Genomic DNA, 11,361 nt, shown 5'->3' with positions numbered 1-11,361 from the left:
GGTTAGCTGGTATTTCTTCTGATCTGGGCTATTTTGGTTGATCTGTGTGGTCACCTGGAAGATATGCTGGTGTCAGGTGGTCTAGGAAAGCCTCACTCATATGTTTGGCAGGCTGTTTGATCTAGAAGTTCTCAGCTGTGACCACTTGTCTGTTCTTCATGTGATATCACATCCTCCAGTACCTCAGCCCAGGCTTATTGACACTGTGTTCACATGGTCTTAAGGAAGAGCAAAAGAGGGTAAGTCTAACGAAGACTTTTCAGGACTTCTGCTTCCATCTCACTTGCAGTTTTCCCATTAGCCAAAGCAACTTACAGGGCCAAACCTAGAGTCAATATAGGATTGAGTGAATCAAAAAGGAGAATTGTTGTGGCTCTTTTTGCAAACTATCTACCATACTTGTTCATAACTGACAAAACCACGTTTCCTCTATGTAGAAGAGGGTTTTTAGACAAATATTGGGACTTGCACTACATTCGGACTTTCACTACCAACAAGAGGGTAAAGAAACAGGCTTGGAAAACAGGGAAGAGTCAGTGAGGTTCTTGAAGTTTGGAAGGTAAAAATAATGTAGCCAGAATAATAGTATTATACACTACAATACTTGCGAGACACTCCATTTTGTTGGGCATCACAGATGCTTTTGTAAGGCAGAACAAATCAGTTCTGACCACTCCTTCACCTTCACCTTCACCTTATCAGCTCTTGATTGAAATCTGAGGTGTGGGCAAGAGTAGATCACAGGAATTGGCACAGTGGAGAACTTCTACCTTTATTTTTCATAGTGGAGGCAGGGAAGGGCATCCCGCTAATTCTACAAACAATGAAGAATCACTCTGAAATAGGAAGGGCAGATATTGAATAGTCATAGACACATACATATTCACACACACACATGCAACACATACACAAAATGAGCACTGCAGGGAAGATGGTGTTTAGTTGCATTGTACTGGAAAAAAGCCTACACAGTCTTTCAGCCCTAGGAATTTGAACCTTGAGAGTAGTGGCACAAATGAGCAAAAGCTTGAATTTTTTTTTTTTTTTTAGTCACTTTTTGTATTATGGAAATGTTCCTGACTTTTCTGAAGTCTGCTTTACCAGCTTTTTCTTTGCTGTTGTTGTTGGGTGCCAGTCAAGTCGATTCCAACTCATAGCAACCCCGTGTAACAGGGTAGAACTGCTCCACAGGGTTTTCTAGGCTGGAATCTTTACTGGAGCAGATTGTCAGGTCTTTTCTTTTGCAGAGCCACTGGGTGGATTTGAATGCCAACCTTTCGGTTAACATCTGAGCGCTTAACTGTTGCACCGTCAGGGTTCCTTTTTCCTTTGCTAGGATCAGCTATATATATAATCAAAAACACTCACTCACACAGAAATTGAGATAGAAAGAGAACAAAGGAAACACGTATGCAAAATTCATGAGATTTGCATCCCCTGCTCTTGTTGACTTTATTCTGCCCATGCGCATTAGTAATTTCTTTCATTTTAGGACTGAGCAAATAGATTTTGAATTCAGTCATTACCCTTTCTACATAATGGCATCAGTATCACCGGATTGATCCATCTTTGTTATCTAAGCTGTAGTTTGTGGCTTTGAGTAGGAAAAAAAACTTCTAAAGTAAAAGAATGTTCTTACCTTTTCTCCCCCATTCCTACTCGTTCATGCATTTCTTTTCTCTCTATGCTCTGGCACATATCCATACATAAGCATAAAAAATTAGAAATTCGCATTCCTTAAATAATGTGTGGGCCAACAGAATACGATTAGTTTACAAGACATATTTTATGAGTCATTGAATATTACGAGGTATCTAGAGTTTATAAGATAAAACCTGTTAGTCAACAAATATTTTCAAAGATCAACAATCCAAGGGTGAGGGGTACAGGGATAGAGTTATATACCGTGACTTTGGAAAGTGTAGAGTCTATCAAGGAAAACAAACATTAAACAAATGCAACTTAATTATCAAGTCCTCCATTTCCCCTTCAGGAATTATTCTTACATGAGAAGAAAATGACATTGTCTCAAGTCGGATACTGAATCACCTGGTATTGGGTTTTTTTTTTTTTGTTTTGGTTTTTTGTGCCATGTCTTCCTCCTCACGACTATTATCTTTTTCTCAAGCCACAGTTCATTTTATTGTTGAACACTATGCAGACACTTTGTTCTCCAAGTATCAATTAGACAAGTCATGGACAAAGCAGTTTCTCCCCCTACCACCTACATGACACTTATACTGAAAGAATGTACCCTAGGGAAGGAGGTCCCCTCCCCTAGTGCTTTAGCTATAAGTTTTCCTGTAGGTACGCGATTATGTAATTGTATGCTGGCAAGATATAATCTTAGACCCCAGAAGGGGAGGTAATTTTTTTTTTTCCTTTGACACCATCAAACTGACCACAGACAGTCACATATCTTGAGGCCAGACTATTTCAAGGAGCCTTCCTCTTCCTCCCCTTTCCCTTTTCCTTTACATGTAGACCCCTCTAGATCCCTCTCCTTCCCAACCATATAAGCCTCAGGGCCCTTTGCCCCTTTGTTCCCAATACTCATGACATATTTATGGGGCTATACAGGCATGGAACAGATCTCTAGGTCAACCCACCAGGGGACAAAGGACATTTTACCCTTTCTTCTCCATCTCAATTACTGTCTAAGTAATAAAGCTTAAGAAAATACCCCATTGTACATATCAATTATTCACTGACAGCTATAGCCCTGAACAAATTCATTTTTCATCATTGACTCAACACAATAAGGTTCTTGAAGTAACAGAATTTATCGAAGATTTGTGTCAATGAGGGAGGAAGGAGCACATACATTGACGTATAACACAGCAAAAAAAAATTAAAACAAATATCAGATACCCTTTTCATAAAAAGTCATCTTATCACCTCCAGCACTGAAAACTTCTCCATGCAAAGCTTCTCCCAGCTCACTTCTCTACTCATCTGCCACCTGACATACGTTGCTTAGACCTTCCTTCTCTTAATTCCTCCTCGATAGACAATACTTTTTCTTCTCTCCAAATCTCCTGTCATCTTCCTGTGTAGGCTAGTTGAAATATCATTTGTCTAGCCCCAGCCCATTCAGGTTGTTTCCATAGAAGTTTCCCTTTTAGCCAAACATGACCAGTAGTGTATTCCTATGAGTCTGAATCGATTGGACGGCAATGGGTTTGGTTTTTCAATGGCAGGTACATTCTCTCCCTGAGAGGAATTCTGTAACCCGGTTTTAAAAGTTTGTTTCTTACCTATTATCAAATACTTAATCATACTACTAATAATAACATAAGTACAAGTCGACGCAAGGGGTAATGAGAAAGTACGGGATATTATGGGGGCATATGAATGGGGAATCTTTATTTGTTTATTATTATTAGAGGACACATTCTGACGCCTTCCTTAAGGAAGTGTTTTTTATGATTCTGTTCAAGTATGGCTCTCAATAAGTATTTTTGCATAACTGAATGAGTAGTGGATTGAGTAGGAGTTAGATAGCCAAAGCTAGGGGAAAATAATTTGAGGCAGAGGAAATAGCACGAGTATAGTGTTCATTAGGGAAAGAGCATGTGGCATATTTGAAAAAGTGAAAAGAATTCATTGTAAGTGGAACATTGCGAACAAGAGGGGAGATGGAAGAGGTAAAAGCATGAATCAGATTATACCTATTAGGCCTGCTAATTATTTTGGTCTTTTTGTAAGACTAATGAGAAAACTTTGGATGATTTTAATTAAGAATCAACTTAAATTTTTGAAAAAAGTTTCTGACCAGTTTGGAGAAAGGAATGGAGGAGTGCAAGATTGGATTTAGGAGACTTATTGGGGTAGCCCTGGAGTAAACTAAGAGTCTGTTATCTATTGTTCATATCTACAACAATTTTCCCCTACAAACATCATTTTCTGATTTCATTACCCAGGCACCAAGGCCAGTGGTGTCAAGCTTCTCAGGGCCTTTGACAGAGCCAGTTGGTATGAGTCCTTGCTCAAGAGTAAGTCTGACACATACTCCTGTCAGCAGAGCCTTCTTTAAGCAAGCTTTTGCATCAAGTTGGTAGGCAAGCAATGAACACAAGCACAACTTTATCATTAGTGGCCCATAGAGCACCATCTCTGCCATGACACCAAATCAGAGTTGATACTGGTTGACCAGTTTTCTACTTGACCAAAATGCCCTACCATTTAATTTCTGAATGACCCAGGGCTAAGTAACTGCCTCTTTAAAAGTGAATGTAGTGTGCCATAGCAGAGTGTAAGATGTGGCAATTATAACACAGATATGTCTAGAGACATGATCAATACTGTATACACAAAACAAATTACTTACCATCGATAATCATCTATATCCTGTAGTTTATTCTGTGATGATATTGGAAGAGCTACAAAAAACAATTGATTTGAGACTCAGATGAAAATTGTCTTCTATCTATGATACAAAAAGATGTTAAATTAGTTCACTAAGTTACTTCAAGGTTATCTGAATTCAGTAATTGCTTTGGTGGCTGCTTTATATAAAGGAGTAAATGAAAAGATGGTGTTAGGGAATATTGAAAGATGTCAGAGAAGTCTGATTCTTTTAATATTGAAAAATTGCTCTGAAAGTCCAAATAATTATGAGGCAGGGCAAATCTTGTAAATACCATTTAGTAATGGCTGTTTAAGACAAACTTTGCAAATGTTATAGGAACTCTTTATATACTAAGATTTTCCTCTTACAGACTCTTTTTTTTTTCCCCCAGTATCTTTTAACTTTATTTTTCCTATAACCTAGATACAATTGTCTTAGAAGCAGTGCACTCCTCAGTACTACTTAAATCTCAGTTTAGGTTCTAACTACTGCATTATTTGTAAATGTGAGAATGTACATTTCAAAAAGTGGGAAATTGATGAAATTATAACAAACTCACTCAGTAATACTACACAAAACTAAATTCTATATGTAATATAGCCTTTGACAGAATTTAGCCTTCTTACAAGGCAGCTTATATATAAATATTATTAGTTACTTTTGCTTTTCTGTCCTATCCAATATTAAGTGTTGCAACAAACTCTACTCCCATTGCTTTTTCACCAAGTCCTTAAAGACCCCTCCCCTTAGATAGGTGAAAAAAAACGCTTAATTGCTGCATGAGGCATTTCAGTTAACCCCGAATAGTTTCAGCAGAGAAAACAGACCTAGAAAGTCTCAGTGTTGACCAGAAGAAGACACACAGTTTTCTTATTAAACTTTGTTTTAATGGGTCCCAAAATTCTGTGAGAGATTTTTGGTCAAGTTGTTTCCATTGAAAAAATACTGATTTTAGAAACTAATAACTTAAAATTGTCACACACAAAAAAGAAACAAATGGTCCACAAAACATTCCTATCCTTCTGAAGGTTTTACGATGCATTGTTATCATTAACCAGTCTTTTGGTATTAAACTTAAATGGCCAATTGAGACAAACAGCTCTGAGACTGTTCTTCCACCACTAATTAAGACTGGGGTGACAGGTGTTATGGGTAACGTTCATTTAGCCTTCTGAGCTTTCTGAGCAGACTTGGTGACCTTGCCAGCTCCAGCAACATTTTTGTCCACTGCCTTGATGATACCCACAGCAACTGTCTCTCATATCACAAACAGCAAAACCACCCAGAGGACAGAGAAGCTCTCAACACACATGGGTTTGCCAAGAACCATGTCAACAACGACAGCATCACCGGACTTCAAGAATTTGGGGCCATCTCCCAGCTTCTTGGAATCCCTGGTGGCATAGTGGTTAAGAGTTGTGGCTGCTAACCAAAAGGTCGGCAGTATGAATCCACCAGGAGCTCCTTGGAAACCCTATGCGGCAGTTCTACTCTGTCCTATATGGTTGCTATGAGTCAGAATCTACTTGATGGAACAGGGTTTTGGTTTTGGTTTTCTAGCTTCTTACCAGAACGGCGATCAGTCTCCTCTTTGGGCTCAGCAAATTTACAAGCAATGTGAGCTGTGTGACAATCCAGCACAGGTGCATAGCCAGTACTGATTTGGCCTGACTGGTTCAGCATGATCACCTGAGCAGTGAAGCCAGCTGCTTCCACTGGTGGGTCATTTTTGCTATCACTAGCCACATTGCCAGGACAAACATATTTGACAGCATTCTTGACATTGAAATCTACATTGCCCCAGGCAGAGCTTCGCTCAAAGCTTCATGGTGCATTTCAGCAGACTTTACTTCAGTGGTGTCATTGACTGGAGTGAAGGTGACCACCACGCCTGGCTTGTGAACAGTAGTCTCCACTCTGCCTACAAGGGCGGTGCCAATACCACCAATTTTGTAGACATCCTGGAGAGACAGACCCAGGGACTTTTCATTTGGACGAATTGGTGGCAGGATCCAATCCAGACCTTCAAGCAGTGTCATTCCACTGACATTGTCATCCTTATAGGTGACTTTCCATCCCTCGAACCAGGCTTGGCACTTGGCTCCAGCATGTTGTCACCATTCCAACCAGAAATTGGCACAAATGCTAACTGTGTCAGGGTTGTAGCCAATTTTCTTAATATGGGTGCTGACTTCTGTAATGATTTCCTCATATCTCTTCTGGTTGTAGGGTGGCTCAGTGGAATCCATTTTGTTAACACCAACAATTAGTTGTTCCACACCCATTGTGTAAGCTAGAAGGGCATGCTCATGAGTCTGCCCGTTCTTGGAGATAGCAGCTTCAAATTCACCAACATCAGCAGAAACAATCAGGACAGCACAGTCAGCCTGTAATGTTCCTGTAATCACGTTTTTGATAAAATCTCTGTGTCCTGGGGCATTAATGATAGTCACATAATATTTGCTGGTCTCAAATTTCCACAGGGATATATTTATGATAATGCCTCGCTCACGTTCAGTTTTCAGTTTAACCAAGACCCAGGCATACTTGAAGGATACCTTTCCCATATCAGCAGCTTCCTTCTCAAATTATTCAATGATTCTTTTGTCAAACCCACCACATGTGTAGATGAGGTGACCAGTAGTGGTAGACTTGCCCGAATCTACGTTTCCAGTAACAACATCGATATGGGTCTTTTCCTTTCCCACTTTGGCTTAGACTTTTCGATAGTTTTCACCAACACCTGCGTTCTGGCGGCTAACCCATTGCGAAAAAGCTCTGACAGATTCTTAATAATACGCTTTTAATAGTTTGTTATTTGCAGTAGATAAATGTCAATATTTCAGCAAACTCAAAGAAAAGGAAAAAAAAATCATGACCCCAAAATGACTTTCTATAAAAATAAAATTACTTTCTCAAGAGTTTTAAACTTTTAGTACTGTCTAATAAGTGTCACAACCGTATTGGTAAATACGTAGAATTTTTCAAGATAGGTTTCTTGTTTTGAAAATCCGTGCCCTGACATATTTATTTTCCAAAGTGATAAAAGAACCATTGCTTCCTCTGCTAATTTAGTATTTTGCTCTTTTTGCTTCAAATTAAATTCCATACATAAAGAAAAATCCTGATTTCACTCAAGAGAAATGAGAATTGTCCACAATGATTTGGAGGACTTTGAGTAATTAAAAAAAGAAAGAAGTTCCTTCCTTCAGTTAGACATAATAAATCAAACACAGCTTCTTGTCTTTAGCAACATGTTTTCCAGGGTAATTGTCAGTAATTTCATACTCATTTCATACATGCTATTCACCCAAAACATTAAAAATCAATTAGTCTTCATTAAAAAATAATAATTATAAAACAGTATTTTTTAAAATCAAATCATTTGTTGGCCCAAAACATGTAAAATTGAAGTATTTTTTAGTAGTTCTTGTTTTCTCCTTATTTTATTTCCAGAACTGAATTCTCAGAAAAGGTAATAAATGTTTTTATTACTTCAGTTATTTCTATATTTATATTATTCACTTGGATGGGTAGTTATAAAATCTTTTATCCTAAGACTTTAGATAATTTATGCATTGGGCATTATTCCAGTTAAAAATAAATTTTAACTGTATTGAGCCACTGAGATTGTGGTGTTTATCTACCACAGCAGTAGAGTCAAACCTGTTCTGCCTGATATATTATGACAAAGTGTCAGTTTCTTTGTGAGATCATGTGATAAATTAACAGATATTTTGGGGTCTCATTCTGTGCTCTCTATTAAAATTTGCAATCCATTACATTACATTTGATGCAAAGTGGTGTAATTTTTGCAATATAACAATAAGCAGCAATAAAAAGTACTTATAACTATAGAAGTATTACTTTAGTCATGTATAAATTAAGTGTGCATATATGACCATGCAGGATATTGACAACCCAACTTCAGTACCTCCTTCAGGTCTAGTGACAACAGTGGTCCCATAGGCACTGCCTTTTGCAAGTTGAGAGTGTTCAGAGAAGAAAGTACATCTTTGCATCGCGATGACCTGTATTAGGTACCTAGTGCTGCAATAATGATAAATACCAGAGTTTGGTCGTGTCATCTTCTTCTGAGGGCCTCTCCCCTAGTTTCTGGTGTCTGCCAGAAGTCCTTGGAATTCCTCTGCCTGCAATCCTTGCCGTTCCTTTGCTTTTAGACTGATTCTCACATGGACTCTGTCTCCTCCTTGTGCGTGTCTATGTCAATTCTGCTCTCTTTATAAGATACCACTCAGAAGAGATTAGGTTTAGGACTCACCCTACTCTGATAAGAGCTCATTAAAATAACAAAAGATAATCCCTATTTCCAAACAGGATTATTTTTACAGGTATGGGGGTTAGGACTGCCACGTTTCTTTTTGGGGAACACAATTAAGTCCATAGCACGACCCAATCAAGCTTTCTGATTCTACATGAACATAAATAACAAAAAGATCATGGAGTGGCAGCCTCTCAGTTTAAAAATGTTTTCTTTTGGAATTGTACTTAATTTTCAAGTGAAAATATACCTAGCCTGGTATCACATAAAATGTAACAGATATTATATAAAGATAGCAAAAAAGGAAAATAAAAATTTTGTATGGAACTATATTTCTTTGGGATTTGATTATAGTACAATTTGTTAAAAATCCCTGCTATAGCTTATCTTCAGAAAGACAGATCATTGGCCTGAAACATTTTTAGACATAAGTAATAAAATACAATGCCACTGAATAATAAGTTAGTACATATAGCTTAATTATAAACTAAATACCTGTTTTAAAGAACCATTTGCTCTAAGCTTAGATTGATCTATCATAACTAAAGCTGGCCTGTTCCACAAAATCAAATAGACTGGGAGCAGTCTTGTAAAAATAGTAGAGATGATCAAAACGAAGTAAATATGGTCTCATGCTCCACAGGGTGAGTGCATTGTCTGTCTGAAAAGTTTGCCAGCAGTTGATATTTAATGTGTTGAATATGCCCTAAGTCCTTGGATTTGCAGTCCTAGAGAGATCTCATACACCATTATCTCAGACTGAGAACTGCTGATTTGTGAATCACATATCAGCCAAGGTCCAATCTGGAGGGAGAAACCACACAGTAATTCCAACAGAGAAACTTTAATATAAAGAATTATTAATATAGCATTAAAGTGTGGCAGATCGGCTAGAAGAGGACTTTAAAATAATACAGGAATAGCAGATACAAGGAACATCCATTATCTTTGGGGATGAAATAGAGTATCCAAGAAATAGTGTCCCAGGGCTGAAATCCAGACTTTGTTGGAGATGGCATAGCTATGGCTCAGAGAATGGCAGAGAAGTCACTGTGGTGCTGTGCTGGTGGAACTTGCTGGAAAGTCACCCTCTAGGGTTCCAGGAAAATCTGCTTATGGGCAAGCATCCCCCTGAGGGAAGTTGCTGGGTAATGGGTATACTGACCACTACCTATTCTAAGAGCCCTTTTTTTGGAGAAGCTGTCCACACTCAGGAGCATCAGTAGTCTTGTTCTAAGGAAGCTGCAAATGCTGCAGGAGCCAGTCCTTTTGAATGAGAGATCAGGTTTTTCTCAGGACTCTTTTGTCTGTGCCCGTTGGTGTCTCCAAGCAACCAGTCTAGGATGTAAAGGAGGCAAAAAGAAAACCCAGGGAATTCACCACCATGCTCTTCCTCAAGGCCTGGTTCTCTAGTCAGTCTTCTTTATTCTCTCCACTTTCTAGAGTTTTCTTGTTTGTTTCATATATAATGTCCAGCATTTTTAGCTGTACTTAGCGGGAAGAATAGGGAAAAGTCTGTATACTCCACTTGCCTGGAACCAGTAGTCTACTTTTGCATTTAAAATTATTTTTCTTTTCTCTAACCAGTGCTTTTGTGCCTTTAGATTACTGTATTGAGGTCATTATTCACTATTTTGTAAACAAAAACAAACAAAATCTTCTTCTAGTACCTATATTAGTTTTTCCCCCACTTCCTTTTTCTCTTTCATTTTCTTTTTTGAATTCCCTTTCTTTCCTCTGTACATCCCCTCCTTTCTCTCCTTCTCTCTGCCTTCCTTCCTACCTTTTCCTTTCCTACAATTTAATTATTTAAACTCTATTATATTAATAAGAAATTCAATAGCAACTTATTTGTGACTATTTTTTCCAGTGAAATTATCTTCATATTTCAATTTTGAAATATTAAAGTAATAAATTTGACAGTTTCACTAAAAATATAATTTGTCTACAGACTTCCGGCAACATGGCACTCTAGGCAGAAGCACCACGCCATCCCTCCACAGCAAAGATCAGAAAAACTAAGTCAAACAGAGAAAACAGCAATCCTGAAACCCTAAACATCAAATGAAGAGATAAAGAACTCAGCCAAGCACCAAATGGAATAAGAAACTGACAGAGAACAGAGAGCGAGAAGATATACATGCAGAGGTCCCCTATGGGCTAATGCAGCACGGATCCACCATTTTGGACTCTTACTGTAGATCAGCGAACGGGGGTATGAGAAAGCAGCTTCTCAGAGCTTCCAGCAGGAGACAGAATAACCGGTAACCAACAATATATGCTTTCCCACCCCCTACTCTTCTTCACCTCCACTCTGCCTTCTCTGCTTCCTGTGGCCACAGTCTCTTGGCCAGGAAGCACCAGCTGCTTGGATTCCACCCACCCGCACTGGCCGACTCCCTGAGTGCCATTTGTTGGCTGCTGGTGTTGCTTTTTTCCACTTCTTTTGATTTCTTCCTTACCTCTCACCACCTCCCCCTCCTTTCGATCAAATACCTGGCTCCGTGCATCATCTTTGCTTCTTCCTGAGGGGCTGTGGATCTCCGCTTGGGTGTGGAACTGCTTCCCAGTCCGTGCTGCCACACTGATGGGATCCCGGGGCTTTTTTTTTGGTTTGTTTGTTTGTTCTGAATTGTTTGTTTGTGTTCGTTTTCTTTTCTCAAGTTGGGAGCCTGTTCTGGCCGGGCAGTGCTGCGCAGCTTGGGACCTAACCCCTCAACTTGCGCAG

At 38.8% G+C, this 11,361-nt stretch overlaps 1 pseudogene; it reads right to left on the bottom strand.

The window, feature by feature from the left end:
* Positions 1–5,490: 5,490 nt before the first annotated feature.
* On the bottom strand, positions 5,491–8,373 carry LOC101343888 (elongation factor 1-alpha 1 pseudogene; annotated as a pseudogene).
* Between the last annotated feature and the right edge of the window lie 2,988 nt (positions 8,374–11,361).

Source organism: Trichechus manatus, unplaced genomic scaffold, assembly GCF_000243295.1.
Source record: "Trichechus manatus latirostris isolate Lorelei unplaced genomic scaffold, TriManLat1.0 scaffold00095, whole genome shotgun sequence".
NCBI classification, from domain to species: domain Eukaryota; kingdom Metazoa; phylum Chordata; class Mammalia; order Sirenia; family Trichechidae; genus Trichechus; species Trichechus manatus.
Note: the sequence above shows the minus strand (reverse complement) of the source record. Positions and strands in the feature narration are given on the sequence as shown.